Raw genomic sequence first — 18,354 nt, forward strand, 5'->3', positions numbered from 1 at the left:
CGTCGCCGAGTGAAAATGCCGAAGTCTTGTTACTCAAAACTGCTTCCTTCATTAGAGCCAGTGCCCGATCGATAAACTGCTTTTCTTTGACTTCCGCTACGAGTGACGATTCTGCTCCATTATGTACCGTAATATTCCCCTCGTCTGATGTCGAAATACAAACCCCTAGACTGGCCAATTGATAAACCTCCCGAGCCAAGGGCCTTTGATCCACTCCCAAATGAGCCATACTACCCATAGATTTTCGACTGAGAGCGTCGGCCACCACGTTCGCCTTCCCTGGATGGTACAAAATGCTCATATCATAATCCTTGAGTAATTCTAACCACCGTCGCTGCCTTAGATTCAATTCCTTCTGCTTAAACAAATACTGGAGACTCTTGTGGTCTGAGAACACATCCACATGGACCCCATAAAGATAATGCCGCCATATTTTCAAAGCAAACACAACTGCCGCAAGCTCCAAATCATGTGTCGGATAATTCTTCTCGTGATTCTTGAGCTGCCTCGAGGCATACGCTATAACTTTCCCATGTTGCATCAACACACACCCCAAACCAACCCTGGAGGCATCACAATAAACCACAAATCCTTCCGTGCCTTCCGGCAAGGTCAATATTGGTGCCGAGGTGAACCTTGACTTCAGTTCCTGAAAACTTTTCTCACAAGCGTCGGACCATTGGAACTTAACTGCTTTCTGCGTCAACTTGGTCAATGGGGAGGCGAGGGCAGAGAATCCCTCCACAAACCTCCGATAATACCCTACTAAACCCAAGAAGCTACGAATCTCCGTCGGGGTCTTGGGTCTAGGCAAATCTTTTACTGCTGCAATCTTCTGGGGGTCTACCTGAATCCCTTCACTAGAAACAACATGACCCAAAAAGGCAACGGACTCCAACCAAAACTCACATTTTGAAAATTTAGCATACAACTGGTGCTGATTAAGAGTCTGCAGAACTGCCCTGAGGTGACCGGCATGATCCTCCCGGCTCCGTGAATAAACAAGGATGTCGTCAATAAAAACAATCACGAAGGAGTCTAGAAATGGCTTGAAGACACGATTCATAAGATCCATAAAGGCTGCCGGGGCGTTGGTTAGCCCAAAAGACATGACCAAGAATTCAAAGTGACCATAGCGAGTTCTGAAAGCGGTCTTGGGAATGTCCTGCTCCCTAATCTTCAATTGGTGATACCCGGACCGTAGATCAATTTTGGAGAAGAACCTTGCACCTTGCAATTGGTCGAACAAATCATCAATCCGAGGCAGAGGATATTTATTCTTGATGGTGACTTTGTTGAGCTGCCGATAATCAATACACATCCGGAGCAACCCATCCTTCTTCCTGACAAAGAGAACCGGAGCACCCCACGGCGACACACTCGGCCGTATGAACCCCTTTTCTAATAAATCCTTCAGCTGCTCCTTTAACTCCCTTAACTCCGTTGGAGCCATTCTGTATGGTGGAATAGATATTGGCTGCGCATCTGGCAATACATCAATCCCGAAATCAATCTCCCTATCTGGCGGAATCCCTAGAAGCTCGTCCGAAAACACATCGAGAAACTCATTCACGACCGGCACGGACTCGGGGGTAGACACTTCTGAAGTGGTGTCCGCCACCCGGACCAAATGATAAGTACATCCCTTCTTAATCATCTTTGAAGCCTTAAGGTAGGAGATAAACCTACCCTTCGGCACCACATCATTCCCTTTCCACTCGATAACCGGCTCATTAGGGAACTCGAGTCTCATGACTCTCGTTCGGCAGTCATGTTTAGCAAAGCATGAATAAAGCCAGTCCATCCCCATAATCACATCAAAATCCACCATTCCAAGCTCGATAAGGTTGGCCGTGGTAACGCGACCACATACCGTGACAACACAATTCCTATAAACTCGCGCGGCTGTAATAGAATCACCAACCGGAGTTGATACAGAGAACGGCTCATGAAGTTGTTCGGGTTCTATCCCAAAGCTTGAAGCAATGAATGGGGTGACATAAGACAAAGAGGACCCCGGATCAATAAGAGCATAACAATCAATGGCCTGAACAGACAAGATACCTGTAACCACATCTGGAGAAGCCTCTGCATTCTGACGACCACTCAAAGCATAGAACCGGCTGGGTCCACCTCTACCATGAGCTCCACCCCTAACTGTACAACGGCCTGCTGGGGCTGGAGGACGCACAGGTGACGTGGCGACTGAAGAACCGGACGACTGAGCAGATCCCCTACCCATGCCCTGACTGGGCACACGACAGTCTCGCTGAATATGACCTCTCACCCCGCATCTGAAACACACCGGGATATCTAAGCAGCAAGTCTCTGTATGAAATCTCCCACACTTGGGGCATGGAGCCCTTCCCTGCTGCTGTGATCTCCCTCCTGAACGACCGGACTGATGGGGTCTCCTACTGTCTGAACCTGGTCTCATGCGGTTGCTCTGCTGATAACTGTGCAGAGATGGTGGTGCGCTCGCTGAGGACTGAGCATATGACTGGGACGGCCCTGATGACCCTCTTCCCTGAGCTGATCTCCTTGAGTGACCCGCTGATCGGGCCCTGCTGCTACTCTCCCTTTCCGCCCGAATCTTCAATTTCCTAGCCTCTGTGGCTTGAGCGAATCCCACAATATTTCCATAGTTCATATTCGAGTGTAAGGCCGCTGTAGCAGCCTCATTTACTACCAAGGGACTAAGGCCATGAACAAATCGCCGAACTCTAGCTGCCATGGTCGACACTAACTGAGGAGCATACTTGGACAATCTCACGAACTCCATGTGGTACTCCCAAACACTCATACTGCCCTGCTTGAGGGTCTCAAACTCAGTGGCACGGGCTGCTATTGTCTCAGCAGGAAAGAACTGGTCCATGAACGCATCTACAAACTCATCCCATCTGGCCGGAGGTCCTCCCTCCCCACGGGAGTCCTCCCACATCTCGAACCATGAATACGCTGCTCCCCTCAACCTGTATGATGCCAATTCAACTCCCTCTGTCTCTGAAGCTTTCATCACTCGGAGGGTCTTATACATTTCATCAAGAAATTCCTGTGGATCGGCCTCTAGGTCTGTGCCTGAGAACTCTGGTGGGGCTAACCGCAAAAACTGGTTAACTCTGGAGCTGGTAGAATCTCCCTGTCCGCTAGAGGATATAAGGGCATCCTGAGATCTCTGGGCCTGAGCGGCCACTAACTGGGTCAACATGCGGATGGCTCCCCTAAGGTCCACATCAGAAACCTCGGGACCAGGAGCTGGAATGGTGCCAGATTCAGGAATATCGGCGGGAGGGATGGTGGCACCCTCTGCCGCTGCAGGATCAGGAACGTGCTGGTCTAGGACAGACGGGCCAGGTAGGTTCAAGGCCGGGGAGTCACTCTCACCCACGGTATCAGGTACATGATTCATAGCCTCACTCGTGGTGGCATTGGCCCCAAGGCCGAGTCTAGCTCTCTTTTTAGGTGCCATTACTGAAAAAGTTCGGAACAACGCACTAGTTAGATATAGATACTTTCACATTTCACTTCACCGCACGATACAGAATAACAAGGAAGTGGGAAATTTCCTAAATGTCCATGCAGCCCCCCCACTTATAGATGTGGTCGACTTCACACCGATAAGTAGGGCTCTACTAGACACGGCTCCGAGACATCCTAGGACTCCTTAAAACCTTAGGCTCTGATACCAAGTTTGTCACGCCCCGAATTTGAGGGACATGACCGGCGCCCGACCGGTTGCCCCAGCCAAGCGAACCTAGATGCCTTTCCTAACCCACATGTTACCCCATGTTTTCCTTACTCAATTAATCCAAGAATTTGCCAAATAATTAATTAAGAACACTTTTTAATTTACAAAACACATACATACTTACATAATAGTAATGAAATCACCCACTCGTTACCAATGTATGAAAACACGGATCTACACAAGTTTCTAACCCACATATACTGTCTACGGAGCCTCTAAAAGTACAACAGGATAATATAGTATTTGCCGGTAACAAGGCTCCGGCTATACCTTATAGAAAAATCAAAAATAAAACTCCAAAAACAAGCGGCCGGAGCCACGCAGGGCCCCGAGAGGAAAGGGGCTCACCAAAAAGCTGATGGAGGACGAAGGGGAGCTACGATCGGTGGACTGGAGTACCTGCTACGGATCCACCTACAATCATAACACGAATGTAACGCCCCCGGCAAAAGGGACGTCAGTACATTTGAATTGTACTGGTATGTATGAACAAACTTTGCTCCAAGTAAACTCGAACCATAAGCAAGTAAGTAGCAGTAATAAAAGCGACAATCAAATCCACAAGGAGGGAACAATTAAGCCAACAGGTATAAAATCTCTCCTCCATAAACAAGCATGTAATTGTAATGGAAATAACGATCAAATCACAAAGAAAGAGCAATCAACCCAACAAGTTTACAATCTCTCCTGTTTCCCCTTCCACATTTCCACATCAATAATTTCACAATTTGTTCATAGTTCATTTCAATAGCGATTTTGATCGCTTTCCAACCTTATTACCTCGGCCACCCTTATTACCTCGGCCACCCTTATCACCACAACCCACACCTTATTTCTTCGTGTTGCGGCGCGCAACCCGATCCCACCGAACAATCACAATTCACAAACAACACAACAACAACAACAACAATTCACAAAGAACAACAACAACAATCCTCAAGAAACATCAACAACAATTTACATGAACTTCCATAGCCATCAATACCATTTCCACGTATTCCACTACTCATATGCATTGATAGGTCACGACGATAATTTCAAACGACAAACCACATATGTTACTACCACGGTTATTCCGAGCACATCAATTCCCATTTCCTTCCATTACTTGTTTCACAGTTCTTACCACATAGCACATTCACAATCGCAAACTTGGTTTATTTCTGATTACTTGCATCAATATAGCGAAGGTACAACCACAATCACTCAACCATACCAATCACAGAAATTTCACAAACAAATCACGTAGAAATCACATACCAAGCACTCAAACACCCAAACAAGGCGATTTTACAAGTTCAAAGTTAGCCATGCATACCTGGAGCCGAATTCCCTTTTAACTTCTATTTCCAATTCACCAAATGGTCTAGCAACGTCAATGTAGTGCACAAGTTAACGCGTATGACTTAGAAAAGAAGTTCACAATTTCTACTCAAACTTATTTAGGTCATCAACCCATCTTTGTACCATCTTTTACTCCTACCCAATTACTCTCACTAGGTTTTAGGTTATAGAATGACATGCATGTATGAGTTCAACCACTATTTTCAAAAACCAATGCATGAGACTCCCCCCCCACTTTAGTTTAAATCAGAAATTCAGTGAAAAGGGTTAGGGATGTTACCTGCAAGAAAAGGGGGGATGAAGATAAGCTTGAAATTTCCCGGCCCGGATGGTTTGAAGAATCAAATTTGGAGAAGATAACTTTCTCTCTCAAGACTCTCTCTTCCTCTCTCTTATTTTGTGCAGAAGGTTGTTAAAAATGAGGGGCTGGGGGTGTTTTATTAAAAAGGGGGTCGGGTATAAAATATAGAAAATAGAAGCCCGAGCAAGATCTGCGGTCGCATTCTGCGATCGCAGAACTGAAATGCGGTCCGCAGATTGGACCGCAGAATTGCTCCCAAAAGTCTGATTATTCTGTTTGGGTGTGCGACAGGAATGCGGTCGTATTGTGCACCGCAGAACTGACCTTCACAAATCCTTGAGGAACTTATGCGACGATTATGCGGTCTGCATATTGGTTATGCGATCGTATAATAGACCGCATTTTCAACATTAATTTTTACAACTCTTCTGTTTCACTCTACGGTAGGAATGCGGTCCGCATACTAGATCTGCGACCACATTCTGGGCCGCAGAATGGCATTTCCTGGAAAAATTGATTCTTTTGATTTTTTACAAGCTTAGATCAATACCAAGGGTCCGTACCGCGTTCCTAGCACATATTCGGAGTAGACACCACAAGATACTAGGTTTTGAGCCAAAAATTTTACGGGGCCTCACAAGCAAAATATGGAAACAAGGCTGGAAAGAATAGAAACTTTGAGGTTGCTCCAAAGAAAAATTCCTTTAACATTAAGAAAGGTCCGTGTTATACTTGCGAAAAAATGGGCCATTTTAAGGGAGATTGCAGGTTTCGTAAGAGATAGAAAAATGAAGAAAATGCTGGATGGAAGAGGGTAAATAATGTTTAACAACAACAAGCTTTTTCTTAGGATATTGTTTCCATGATTTCTGCCTTTACGAACTTCAATCTGAGTATGGTAACCGAATGCAACATGGCAGCAACTATGGAATCTACAGATTGGTGGTATGATTCTGGTGCTAAAGTTCATGTATGCAATGACAAGAGTTTCTTCAAACATTATGAAGTTGCAACAGGTGATGAAAAGGTTTTAATGGAAAATCATGACACCGCCAAGGTCGTTAGAAAAGGAATAGTTGAACTACAATTAACTTCGAGAAAGAAGTTGATTTAAATTAATGTTCATCATGTACCTGATGTTAGGAAGAATTAATTTCTGCAAGTTTATTAAGTAAGAAAGGCCTCAAAACTATTATAGAGGCAGAAAAGATTATTTTCTCTAAGAATGTTGTATTTTAGGACAAGGCTACTCTTGTGATGGGATGTTCAAATTAACTATTAATAAAGTTGAAGTTTCTTCTTATATGGTTGAGTCATCTATTAATTTATGGCATGCTAGACTTTCACATGTTAATTTTTGATATGTTAAGTTTATGTCTAAAAATAAATTAATTCCTGCTATTGAGAATAATGATAAAAAATGTGCAATATGCATACAAGCTAAGATCACTAAGAAATCTTTTCCAAAGAATGAAAGAACAAGTAATCTACTTGAACATGTGCATTCCAATATATGTAAATTGAATGGTCATTTAACTAGAGGTGGAAATAGATACTTTATTACTTTTATAGATGATCATTCTAGATATACGGATGTTTACCTAATGAAAACAAAAGATCAAGCATTTGATATGTTTAAGAGTTACAAAGCATTAGTTGAAAATCAATTGGAAAAGAAGATTAAAATCCTACGTAATGATCGAGGAGGCGAATATCTTTCCAATGAATTTTCTGTATTTTGTGAAGAAAATGGTTTGATTCACCAAGTTAGTGCACCGTATACCCCACAACAAAATAGTCTTGCTGAAAGAAAAAATAGAACGTTGGTAGATATGGCTAATGCCATGCATTTACATGCAAAGTTACCAACGAATTTGTGAGCTGAAGCTTTGTTAACGGCTTGTTTTGTGCATAATAGAGTACCTTCAAAGTAATTTAAGGTTTCGCCATATGAATAATGGAAAGGAAGAAAGCCTAACTTAAATTTGTTAAGGGTATGGGGCTGTTTAGCCTATTATAGAATTCCAGATCCTAAAAGGACTAAGGTAGGACTTAGAGGAATTAAAAGCATATTTGTAGGATATGTTGAGAACTCAAAAGCATACAGATTATGGGACATTGAGACTAAGTATACTGTGGAATCTGAAGATGTCGAGTTCTTGAAAACAAAGTTTATTGGTGTTTCTAATAATTCACATGAGGATACATAAATTAATAAGCAAGATGGTAATGCAGCAAGCATTGGTGATAATGCAGTAACTCAAGAAAATTGTGAAGAACCTAGTTCTTCTTCTAACAATAAAAGAAAGGCAATTGAATCTCCTGTAGAACCAAGAAATATTCAAAGAGTTAGAAAAGAAAAAATATAGGTTCTGATTTTATTTTATCTCAAGTACTAGTCTTTTTGGTAGAAGGAAGTAGAGATGAATTATTAAATAAAATACTCATTATTTTAAATTTAGAAGAGGATCCTAAAACCTATAGTGAGGCTATGCCTTCGCGGGGTTCTTCCTTTTGGAAAGAAGCTGTAAATAATGAAATGGATTCTCTATTATCAAATGGTACATAGGTATTGGCAGATTTACCTTCTAATGCTAAACCTATTGTGTCACGACCCAAACTGATGGGCCGCGACGGGCACCCGGTACTTTACTCAACCGAGTACCAACTTAACGTATCTTTCTTATCATACCATCATGGGTAAATGGGCCGGAAGGGCCGTCATGATATAACCAGAATAAAACATAAGGGAATACTTGACATAAGACGACCCAACATGTAATACGAACTTATACATATGACATGCAGTCCTATAAGACCAAAATGAACACTCATACACTCAACATAGGCCGACAAGGCCATACAATCTTTCATATGCATGACATCTGTCTACAAGCCTCTAAGAGTACATACATATCATAAGGTCAGGACAGGGCCCCGCCATACCAATCAATATATGTCCAAATCATACTGACCAAATAGGCAACTCCAGAGCAAGTGTAGTGTACCAATACCTTCTGCTGAGCTGATAACCTACTAGGAGGAATGTCAACTTGTCTATCGGGACCTGCGGGCATGAAATGCAGCGTCCCCAGGCAAAAGGGACGTCAGTACGAATAAAGTACCGAGTATGTAAGGCAGGGAAACATAAATAAGAACAGTAATGTAAAGAGAGATAGAGGGGATACTACCTGTAACATCTGAGTGCCTCTGGGGACTACTGCCATGAAATGCATAATACATATATATACATAAACTTTTAAAAACATTTGCCTCTGTGGGCATCATCATCATCATATCATACCCGGCCTCAAAGAGGACTCGGTAAAAATGTACCCGGCCATCATAAGGCTCGGTAAAATCGTACCCGGTCACGTGGAGCTCGGTAAACCCAACTGATCAGTGGTTGCACAATAGGTGCCGTACCCGGCCGACTATAGTGCGGCTTGGTAGAGTAAAATAGATACATATATATAATGCATGCTCGACTCATGGAATCACGTTCTAAACCTTTCGGAGTGACGTAAGGTCATTGCACCCTCGATTAACATTATGGACATCATACCATCAATATGAACTTCACTAGGACTCAAGGATCATACATACTTTCTTAGAATAACTTTGTACGGAAAGAACAACATGGACAACCTTAGTTGCTAGGAGTAGATTCATTATGAAATAGCGTATCGTTTATGTTCATTTCATGTTAGATCATGCCAAAAGAAAGAAGAAAGTGCCTTAACAAACCTTAACTACGTTGAGTCCTTAATTCCTTCCAAGCAATTCTTCAAACAACTCAATTTAATCTACCACGGCATAAGGAGATTCAAAATCAGTACAGAGTAAAGGCTAAGTCCGCAACTTAAACTAGTAGCTTGTTTACGTAAATTTTGGCAGCATCTCCCCTATAACAAAGCCATCCTCCAATACCATATACCAACAACAGCAAGATCACAATAATAACAACATGTATGCATCAGGTTCCAACCTTATCTCCATCACAATATACCACAAAATAGCCCAGACACCCTAATCACTTCACACATAAAACGACAACAAAAGTAGTGTCCAACAACCTAAAAAAATGTAACGACGAACGACCAGCCAACCACCCAGCCATTATGGGGTGTTTCTTCACACTATTTCTCCTCCCAAACTCCATAAAAACATTAGCAAAATAGACAACCCAACAGAAACGCGAAACAGCCCACAAAACAGTCCCACAAGTTCAACAACTCAAAACTAATTTTTCAGTTTACTAAAACATGTTTCGACTTTTCTTTTCTTTCAAATTGTGAAACACAAAAAACAACAAATAATTAAGCCTCTTATCCTATAAACCAGCCATCAATTCAACTTAAAAATAATTTCACAACCAGCCAACAGTGATGCTACAACAAACAACATACTACTCATTCGAAACTCGCTAGGTCTAGTCTTTACGATCGAGTTACAACTCGTACAAGCATAGATAACGGAAGGAGAAGCATAAACTTACCTTGGACTGAGTAGAACCACGAAACCTAGTCCTTCTCCATCAAAAATCAGTCCCCCAACGCAGCTACATGAAGGAGAAAGAGAAACTAGCAAGCTGTCCGGGGTTTTCGGCACTAGAATCACGTCGTAACATCCGAAATAACCTAGGGTTTGTGTGGGATTTTTGGGGAGGAGGTGCAGGGGTTCAATCTGATTTTTTTGGTCTGAGAAATAAGTGAATGAAATGAGTTAATATGTCCTTAAAACACCCCTCTTGGCCGACTTTAGGGATTTTAATTGTGGCCTCTCCTTTTGGCAAGTAGGTGATGCACTTACTTGTCACCTACCATTTTGTGCAGTCTCGCAAAAATGTGAATATGTCTCTACTCAAATGTTGTATCAATGAATGGTTTAATCCGTTGGAAACTAGACTCGTAGATCTTCAATTTGGTACGTAGATCATCCCATAATCCAAGTATATTGGGAGAAATGCTCAGCTACATTTGACCTAAATTTCACCATATTTATGAATGTAACTTGTGATGACCTTTTCCAACATTTGTTTCACAACTCGCTTGACTTTAAAACATGACACACGACTATCATACGACTAAAATAACGCATAACATAATCTCCTTATAAGGTTAAGCACCCTAGTCTCACCCCAAAAGTACATGTTATAACATTCCCAACTTGTCGACTTTTGACGAAACATATTTTCTTCAATCCATTTAGCTTCGAAGCCTTCAAACCCTCTTAGTACTTGGTATTCATGATCTTAAATATTTGTAACCTCCATTGAAAAATGATTAACTTACTTTATAAACTTTTCAAAGATGATTCCATTTCTGAGCTTACATTAATTGACTTATGACGTACTCTTACATATGAAAACATGGGGTGTAACATATTGGGTGTAAATGGATTTTTAGAAGAAAATACAATACTGATGGTTCTCTACAAATATTTAAAGCTAGACTAGTAAGCCAAGGGATTTAGACAAAAGTCAAGATTAGATTATTTTGACACATATGCTCATACGGCCAGGATTACCTCAATAAGAGTATTGTTTGCTTTGGCATCAATATATAATCTAAATGTCCATCAAATGGATGTTAAGACGACATTCTTAAATGGTGATCTTGATGAAGATATTTATATGGAGCAACCCGAAGGGTTTGTGCTTCCTGGAAATGAGAAGAATGTTTGAAAATTACTTAAGTCCTTGTATTGATTAAAACAAGCTCCAAAATAATGGCATGAAAAATTGATAGTGTTATATTATCAAATGGTTTTAAACATAACGCAGCAGATAAATGCATTTATTCCAAATTCCCAAAGGACTATGGAGTAATAGTATGTCTTTATGTTGATGACATGCTAATCATAGGAACTAACATGGAAGGCCTAAATAAAACTAAGAAGTATTTAACTTCTCAATCTAAATTGAAAGATTTGGGAGACGTTGATACTATCTTAGGTGTTAAAGTTCAAAGACATAGTGGAGGTTTTGCCGTATGTCAGTCTCACTATATTGACAAGGTTCTTTCCAAATTAAATCATTTGGGTATTAAAGAATTTAATACTCCATTTGATGCTTCTAGCACGATGGCTGAGAACCCCGGAAGATCTGTTAGTCAATAAGATTATGCTAGTGCAATTAGTAGTTTTATGTATGTTATGCACTGTACTAGGCCAGATATTGCCTCTACGGTTTGTAAATTGTCAAGATATACTCCCAATCCAAGTGGAGATCACTGGAAAGTTATAGTGAGGGTACTTGGTTATCTGAAGAGGACAAAAACTTTTGCCTTGTATTATAACAGATTTCCTTCAGTGTTAGAAGGATATTGTGATGCTAGTTGGATAACTAGTGTTGGTGATAACAAGTCACGTCTGGGTGGATATTCACTTTAGGTGGAGGAGAAATTTCATGGGCTTCTAAGAAACAGACGTGTATTACTCATTCCACAATGGAATTTGAGTTTATTGCTTTAGCAACTGCAGGAAGAGAGGCAGAATGGCTGAGAAATCTATTGTTAGATATAAAGTTGTGACCACAACCAATGCCAGCTGTTCTCTTGCACTGTGATAGTGAAGTAACTATGTCTAAGGCATTTAGCAAAATATGCAATGGAAAATCTAGACATATTGCTTTAAGACATAAGTACATATGACAATTAATTTCGGATGAAATTATTACTGTTGTGTACATCAAGTCTAAAGACAACCTTGTTGACCCATTCACTAAAGGACTCGCAAGGGATATGATAATAAGCACAAAAAGTGTTATGGGTCTAAGGTAATTTAAATTTGTCACTAGTAACGGGAACCTTACCTTTCTTATTGTTTATCAATATTAAAGGTATAAAAGGTAATAACAAGTTATAGTTGTGACGGATAGCAGGTACTGGAAATTAGTACCTAGAAAAGGAGGATGAGTACAAAAATACTCTTAATGAAGAAGCAAAGTCCGGTTTAGGAACTAAAGAAGTCCGTGTTAAAGATTTGGTTAAATCTTCACCTATGTAAACACAAGATGTGGTGCCGCTTCGATCAAAGTTTGGGATACAAAACTTGATAAGTGTTTATGAATTCAGGAAGTAGCACAAGGGTGCTAAAACTCACGGTGAACAAATTGTTTAGTTGGTACGATTTATGTGTATAAAGCTTTTCTGTCTTGTCATATAGGAATTGTGGTTTAATAGAGCTTAATCTAACAATTAATTTCGACAAGGTATTGAATAACTTATACAAGTAGTATGTTTAAATAGAAAGATGCCTACTATAAGCATGAATCTCATAAATAACATCAATCACTAACTAAGTGGAGGATTGTTAGATTAGTTAGTGTTTGATGGCATCTAATGACCCGACTGGTCGTTTGGTCGTTTTGGGAATCTGCATTTCGCTTGGTATTTGAAAGGGCTCGAGTATCTCCGCATAATGTATTATGACTTGCATAAATCGTCGGTAACGGTTTTCAAGTTATCCGAGAGCAATTTGGAAGAATGAACTTCAAGATTTAAGTTCTAAGTTGGAAGAGTTAACCAAGTTTGACTTTTTAGCATTTGACCTCGGATTGGAGTTTCGTTAGTTCCGTTAGTGTCACGACCCCAAATACCGGTTGTGATGGCGCCTATCACATTACTAGGCAAGCCGACTAAACAATTAACCACAACCTTTTTCCTTAAACATTAAACCATTTTTACGCAGGCTAAAATACCATATTTTTATAATAAGCATTTAAAACAACAGATAAATATGCGGATGTCAATAAAACATGAACTACACAGCCCCAAAAATATGGTGTCACGCGTCTAGAGCCTCTAATACAAGTCTGAGAATCCACTACATAAATAGTCTAGAAAAGTGCGTAAAGATAACAAGATAGAGGGAAGAAATCAGGGCTGCGGACGCCATGTAGCTATCTCGAAATCCCGGGCAAATGCTGAATAACGGAAAAGCTCTCACTCGGTCGCTCGGGCACCTGGATCTGCACACAAGTTGCAGGGAGTAACGTCAGTACGCCAACTCAATAAGTAACTAAAGTAAATATGTACTGAAAGCACTGACGAGCTGTTCGAAAACATATAACTTTAAAATCAGTTCTGTCATGTAAATCATCATTTCCAATTTAAAACATTGAAATCAGTTATTTAGCAATATATCCAACATAGGCTTATTTAAAAGAAGAGTGAAACAGTAGAAACATAATTGTGAGCACGTGATTTTTGCCACGTTTAAGCAACTCCTACAAAATTCCTTAGAATTAGGATTTTTCTTTATTATTTGATTTTTGTTATGAATTAATTGCATGATTTTGTGTCTTGTTTGCATTTTTGTGTGCATTTTTACTTGATATAATTCCAAAAATATAAAATAGTACGCATTTAATATTACAAAATAAAGAAAATAACAAAAATGGTTCTTTGCATTTATACTTTTAATTTTTAGAATTTGTCTTAAGTTTGTTTTTAAATTAGGAGTTAGTTAGTATAATTGTAGAGTAAATTTGGGTCCTTACTTTTAACCTTGCATTTAATAAAATCAGGAAAATTAAATAAAAAAAAGAGAGTAAATAAAAAAAAAAGAAAAAAAAAAGAAAAGAAAACAAATAAAAAGAATCAAAAGAAAGCCTAGTCTTAGTAAATACCCAATTTTGGGCCAGCCCAGACCCAATTTCGCCCAAAAAACCCGCCCCAATCAGCCCAATCCACAAGATTAACCCAGCCTGCCTCTTTAAAATGATAAAACGACGTCATTTTGGCCCAGGAAAATCCAGGCCATTCGTTGTCTATCATCTAACGGCTCTCGTCAATCCAAAGCAATTAATAAAAATGTCTGAAAATTGTATCAACCCTAGAGACAGACCCTTCTTCCTCGTACTCATCGTTCCCCGCCGGCTCCGCCTTACGCCGCCGCTGGAAATTGCCTCACGGCGGCGGCCGGCGTCCAATGACGCCCAAATTCGGACCATATCCTCTCCTCACTCCCCTCTTCCCAAATCCACCCTCAGTTTACCTCAAACCCCAACCAAACGCCCCAAATCTACGAAACCCTAAACTACATCTCCGCCGCACACTGCGGCGCCGGCTCCGTTCACCTCCAAAATAACACCCCAGTATCTCCCCTACCCCCACATCTCAAATGTCCAAACCCTTCACCTCAAATCCGTCCATAACTCGTCAAATTTTCAATCAAATTTCCGGTTAGAACCCCAAGTTCCCCAAACCTCACCAAATTCACACCACATGGCCTCCTCCCCTCCCTCATGACAAAGCCATCGTTAGTGGTGTTCAAAACTTACCAGAGTTGTTCCAATCTTGAATCGAAGAGGCAGCGAAACCCTAGAGTCATAACAGTAAGTTTTTTACAATTTGTTTCTATTTTCTTCTTCTTTCATGTGGTTTTGAGTTAATTCTATGATTGTTTCTGCTTCACGAATCTGTTTTCAATTTCTTCGTTAGCTTAGGTATAGGTTTTATTCAAAAATGCTCTAGGTTTAGTTTTGATTGTTCATTCCAAGTCGTCACGTTCTTTCTTCCATGTTCGATCGTTTCCTATTTGAATTGATGCTGTAGTTTTTTAATTTCTAGGTTAGTTTTGTTTTGAGTTTTGCCAATTCTGTTCTGATTCTGATTATGTGTCGGGCTCTGATTGTTTGTTTCTAATTTGTTCCAATTTCTGATTTTAGTTGTGATTATTAGTTTAATTCTTTGTTAATTTGTTTTGATAAGTCCTTAATCAATTTTGTTTAGGCTTTGTTTAGTCTTAATATGTTCGTTTGTATTCCCTTATTATTGTTTAGTCAGTAATTAGTACTTCTTTAGTTCAGTACTTAGTTTTAATTATTTTGATAGGTTTAGTTTAAGTTGATTTGGTTATAGCTGAATTAGAGGTATTTGGTTTGACTATAGTTGAATTTTAACTAGGATAAAATGTAAATTTCAGTAGTTTTAGTGCAGTGACTTGAGAAACAAGTCAAAACTTTAGGGACTATTGAATAAAATCTGAAATAAAAGAGGGGGAAAAGGTGTGAGTGAGATCTAGAAGCTTCCCCCTGAAGTTTGCCTATAAAAGGCAGCCTACCTGCATTCTTTTCCAAGTTTTAAAAACCTGAAAAATTCCCAAAAGTTTACACCCTCTGAAAAAATCCCGAAGTTTTTACACTCTAAAAATTCCAAAACAATTCCAGCTCCAAATTTCCCCCAAATATACATTTTCAGCAAGTTTAATATCTGAAAAATTTGAATTTCAAATTCAAATATTCAAATCTGAAGTCCTAAAGTTCAACAACTTCTCTTAGATCTTCATTTCTTCCAAAAAAAAACCAAAAACAAAAGAAAAATACAGCAAAACTCAACAAAAAATACTGTTCTATTGTGACTTTGGGTTGAATTTCAAGTTGTAGTGTTAGATTGGCATCTTCTAGCTCGGTTTCTAGTGATTGAAGTCCTTAAGATATTCCTAGTTCAATTTCAACTAAATTTGGGTGAAAATCAGTGTGTTTTGGGTCATTTTATTGTTGTTATTCTTCTATCGTTCCTCCCTGGGTATTGTGGCTTGATTTGGGTTGAAAATTGGCCTTGTGTAAGCTGTTATTGCTGATCTCGTTGCTGTGATCTGCTGAACTGTTGCTGATCTTATTTCCTTCTTACTTTGCTCAATTCCAGGTACACTGTTGTCTCTAATGCTCTGAAGTTTCACTCAATGTATGTGAACAACTTTGACATCAAATGATCAAGAATTGCTATGTTATCACACGAATCTGCCTCCGTTTTCATTACTAGTCTAATATGTAGCTGTAGCTTCATTTGAACAAATATGTATTAGTGTTAAATAAGATTATTTGTATTAATTAGGACTGTTTGGACTTGTTTAGTAATTAAACTGGAAAGCTTTTGGACTGTTGATCATAGGACTGTTAACCTGTAAAGGACTGTTAAACTAATTCGATTTCATTCGCGAATCATCTGAGTTCTGTGTTTAGTAATGTTAGGTTGAGTTAGTTTGGGGCTGCTGTCCATGTCGTCAGATTTTACTTTAAAATTGAGAGTCGAAAGCAGCCATTAGTATTGAGGCACGCTGGCCTATTAGAACTGCTGCAGTTAATGTGTAATTGTCTTAAAATGCTTCAATCTCTTCGGAATTAGTTCATAAGTATTGCTAGGTGTTAAATTGTTGAAAGGCTAGTCATGTTGAAATGTCACAATTGTTTTTAAGATTGGATTATGATTGATCTGTGACCTATTTGTCAGTTTAAATTGTTAGTCATCATCAGTTCATTTTAGGTCCTTTTGTTACTCTACTCATGTTTAATCCCTTTTTAAGTGTTAACAAATGTGAATGAGTTTATAGGTAAATCACCATTAACCGATATCATATTCTGAGTAAAATAGATCATCAGGTCTTCTCTCTTCGTATTATTGATAATATTAATTGAGCTTCAGCTCATGTTAGCTGGACTGTAAAGACTGGGCTCAACGCAGGCCTAGCGGAAAATAGCCAGACCCATTGTCCTTTTAGTTCAATCATTTCAAGGCCTAGGCAGTATAATTTTGGGCCTGGGCCCAAGGACAATATCAGAAGCCCAAAGCTGGGCAAGCTCTAAATAAAACACATCAACATTTACCTACTTCCTGGGCCCAACTTTCAAGGCCCAAAAATGCTAGAAGCCAAATTCCTTTAAAATCATATTAGGAATATGGGGATTAATTTGCAATATAAATTTGGGGCTTTCGAGTTAGGTAGCGGGTTCAAATTAAGAGGTTCCCCCTTTTGTTTGAATCCGGACTTGAACTTGAGGCCGAATTTTATAAATGTAAATTAATTTGGCCCTTTCAGAGAAAAAAATAAATAGAAAATCGTAGTTTTCTTTAGGTCGGCCTTTAAATAATAAAATGAGATGAGCCTCGCCAAACAAAAATGCATAAATTGCGGGGCCATCATTAAATGATTATATGAAAATACTTAGAATTTGGGGCGTGCCGTTTAGCGAATTTCACGGCCCTCCGCAAAAATAATAACCCGTTAGTCGCTTTAGGCGCGCTTTTTAATAATTTTACCTTCTTAAATACAGGTGTGCATTTCATGCAACCCAAGTCCAAATCCCAAAACGTTGAATAAGAATGTGTAGAGGATCCGGGTGCATTTCATGTGACGTGATCCGAAAACACGTTTTTAAACGACGTTCACTTTCTTAAAAAATTAACTAAAAGAGGTGAATAATCTTAAAATTGTACTATAGGTTGGAACATGTATACAAAATCAGATTTCAGCCATTTATAATAATTTAAGCGACCGTGCTAGAACCACGGGATCCGGGGGTGCCTAACACCTTCCCTCGGGTCAACAAAATTCCTTATTCAGAATTTCTTGTTCGCAGACTCCAATTGGGAAGTCGAAATTTTCCTCGATTTGGGATTCAAGTTAAACCGGTGACTTGGGAGACCAAAAGCCAACCCTATTCCAAGTGGAGACTCTAAGAATGAATAAATAATCCCATTTCGAATAATGTCACTTTAAATGAAAAAACTCCCTTATACATTTATCCTTCGGGGTAGGTGTGTAAAAAAGGAGGTGTGACAGCTCTGGCGACTCTGCTGGGGACACGAACCCAGAATTTAGATTCAGGGTTCAAGAATTCGAGCTTAGTACAATTGTTATATTTGGCTTTATCTGAGTTTTCTACATGTTCCATGCTATATGTGCTAAATGCTTTACCGCTTTGATATTTGTTGAAATTGTATATATAAACTGTCGCGAATCCCTTCCTCTTTCTGAGTCTTCTACATCATGGAGAAGGGTGCACTTCGTGTAGCTTCTCTTCTGTTTAGAGTCTTTTGCCATTTAGAACGAGGTTTGGATAAGTTGCAAAGCCGGCGGAGCTTCTGTATCCCCGGTACGCTGCCTCCCCCTCGGCTCGAGTTGTCCGCTCGGGTAAGTCAGGTCTAGACCAATAAACCTAGGGTTAAACCTAGAA

The sequence above is a fragment of the Nicotiana attenuata genome, chromosome 1 (genome assembly GCF_001879085.1).
Source record: "Nicotiana attenuata strain UT chromosome 1, NIATTr2, whole genome shotgun sequence".
Classification (NCBI taxonomy): domain Eukaryota; kingdom Viridiplantae; phylum Streptophyta; class Magnoliopsida; order Solanales; family Solanaceae; genus Nicotiana; species Nicotiana attenuata.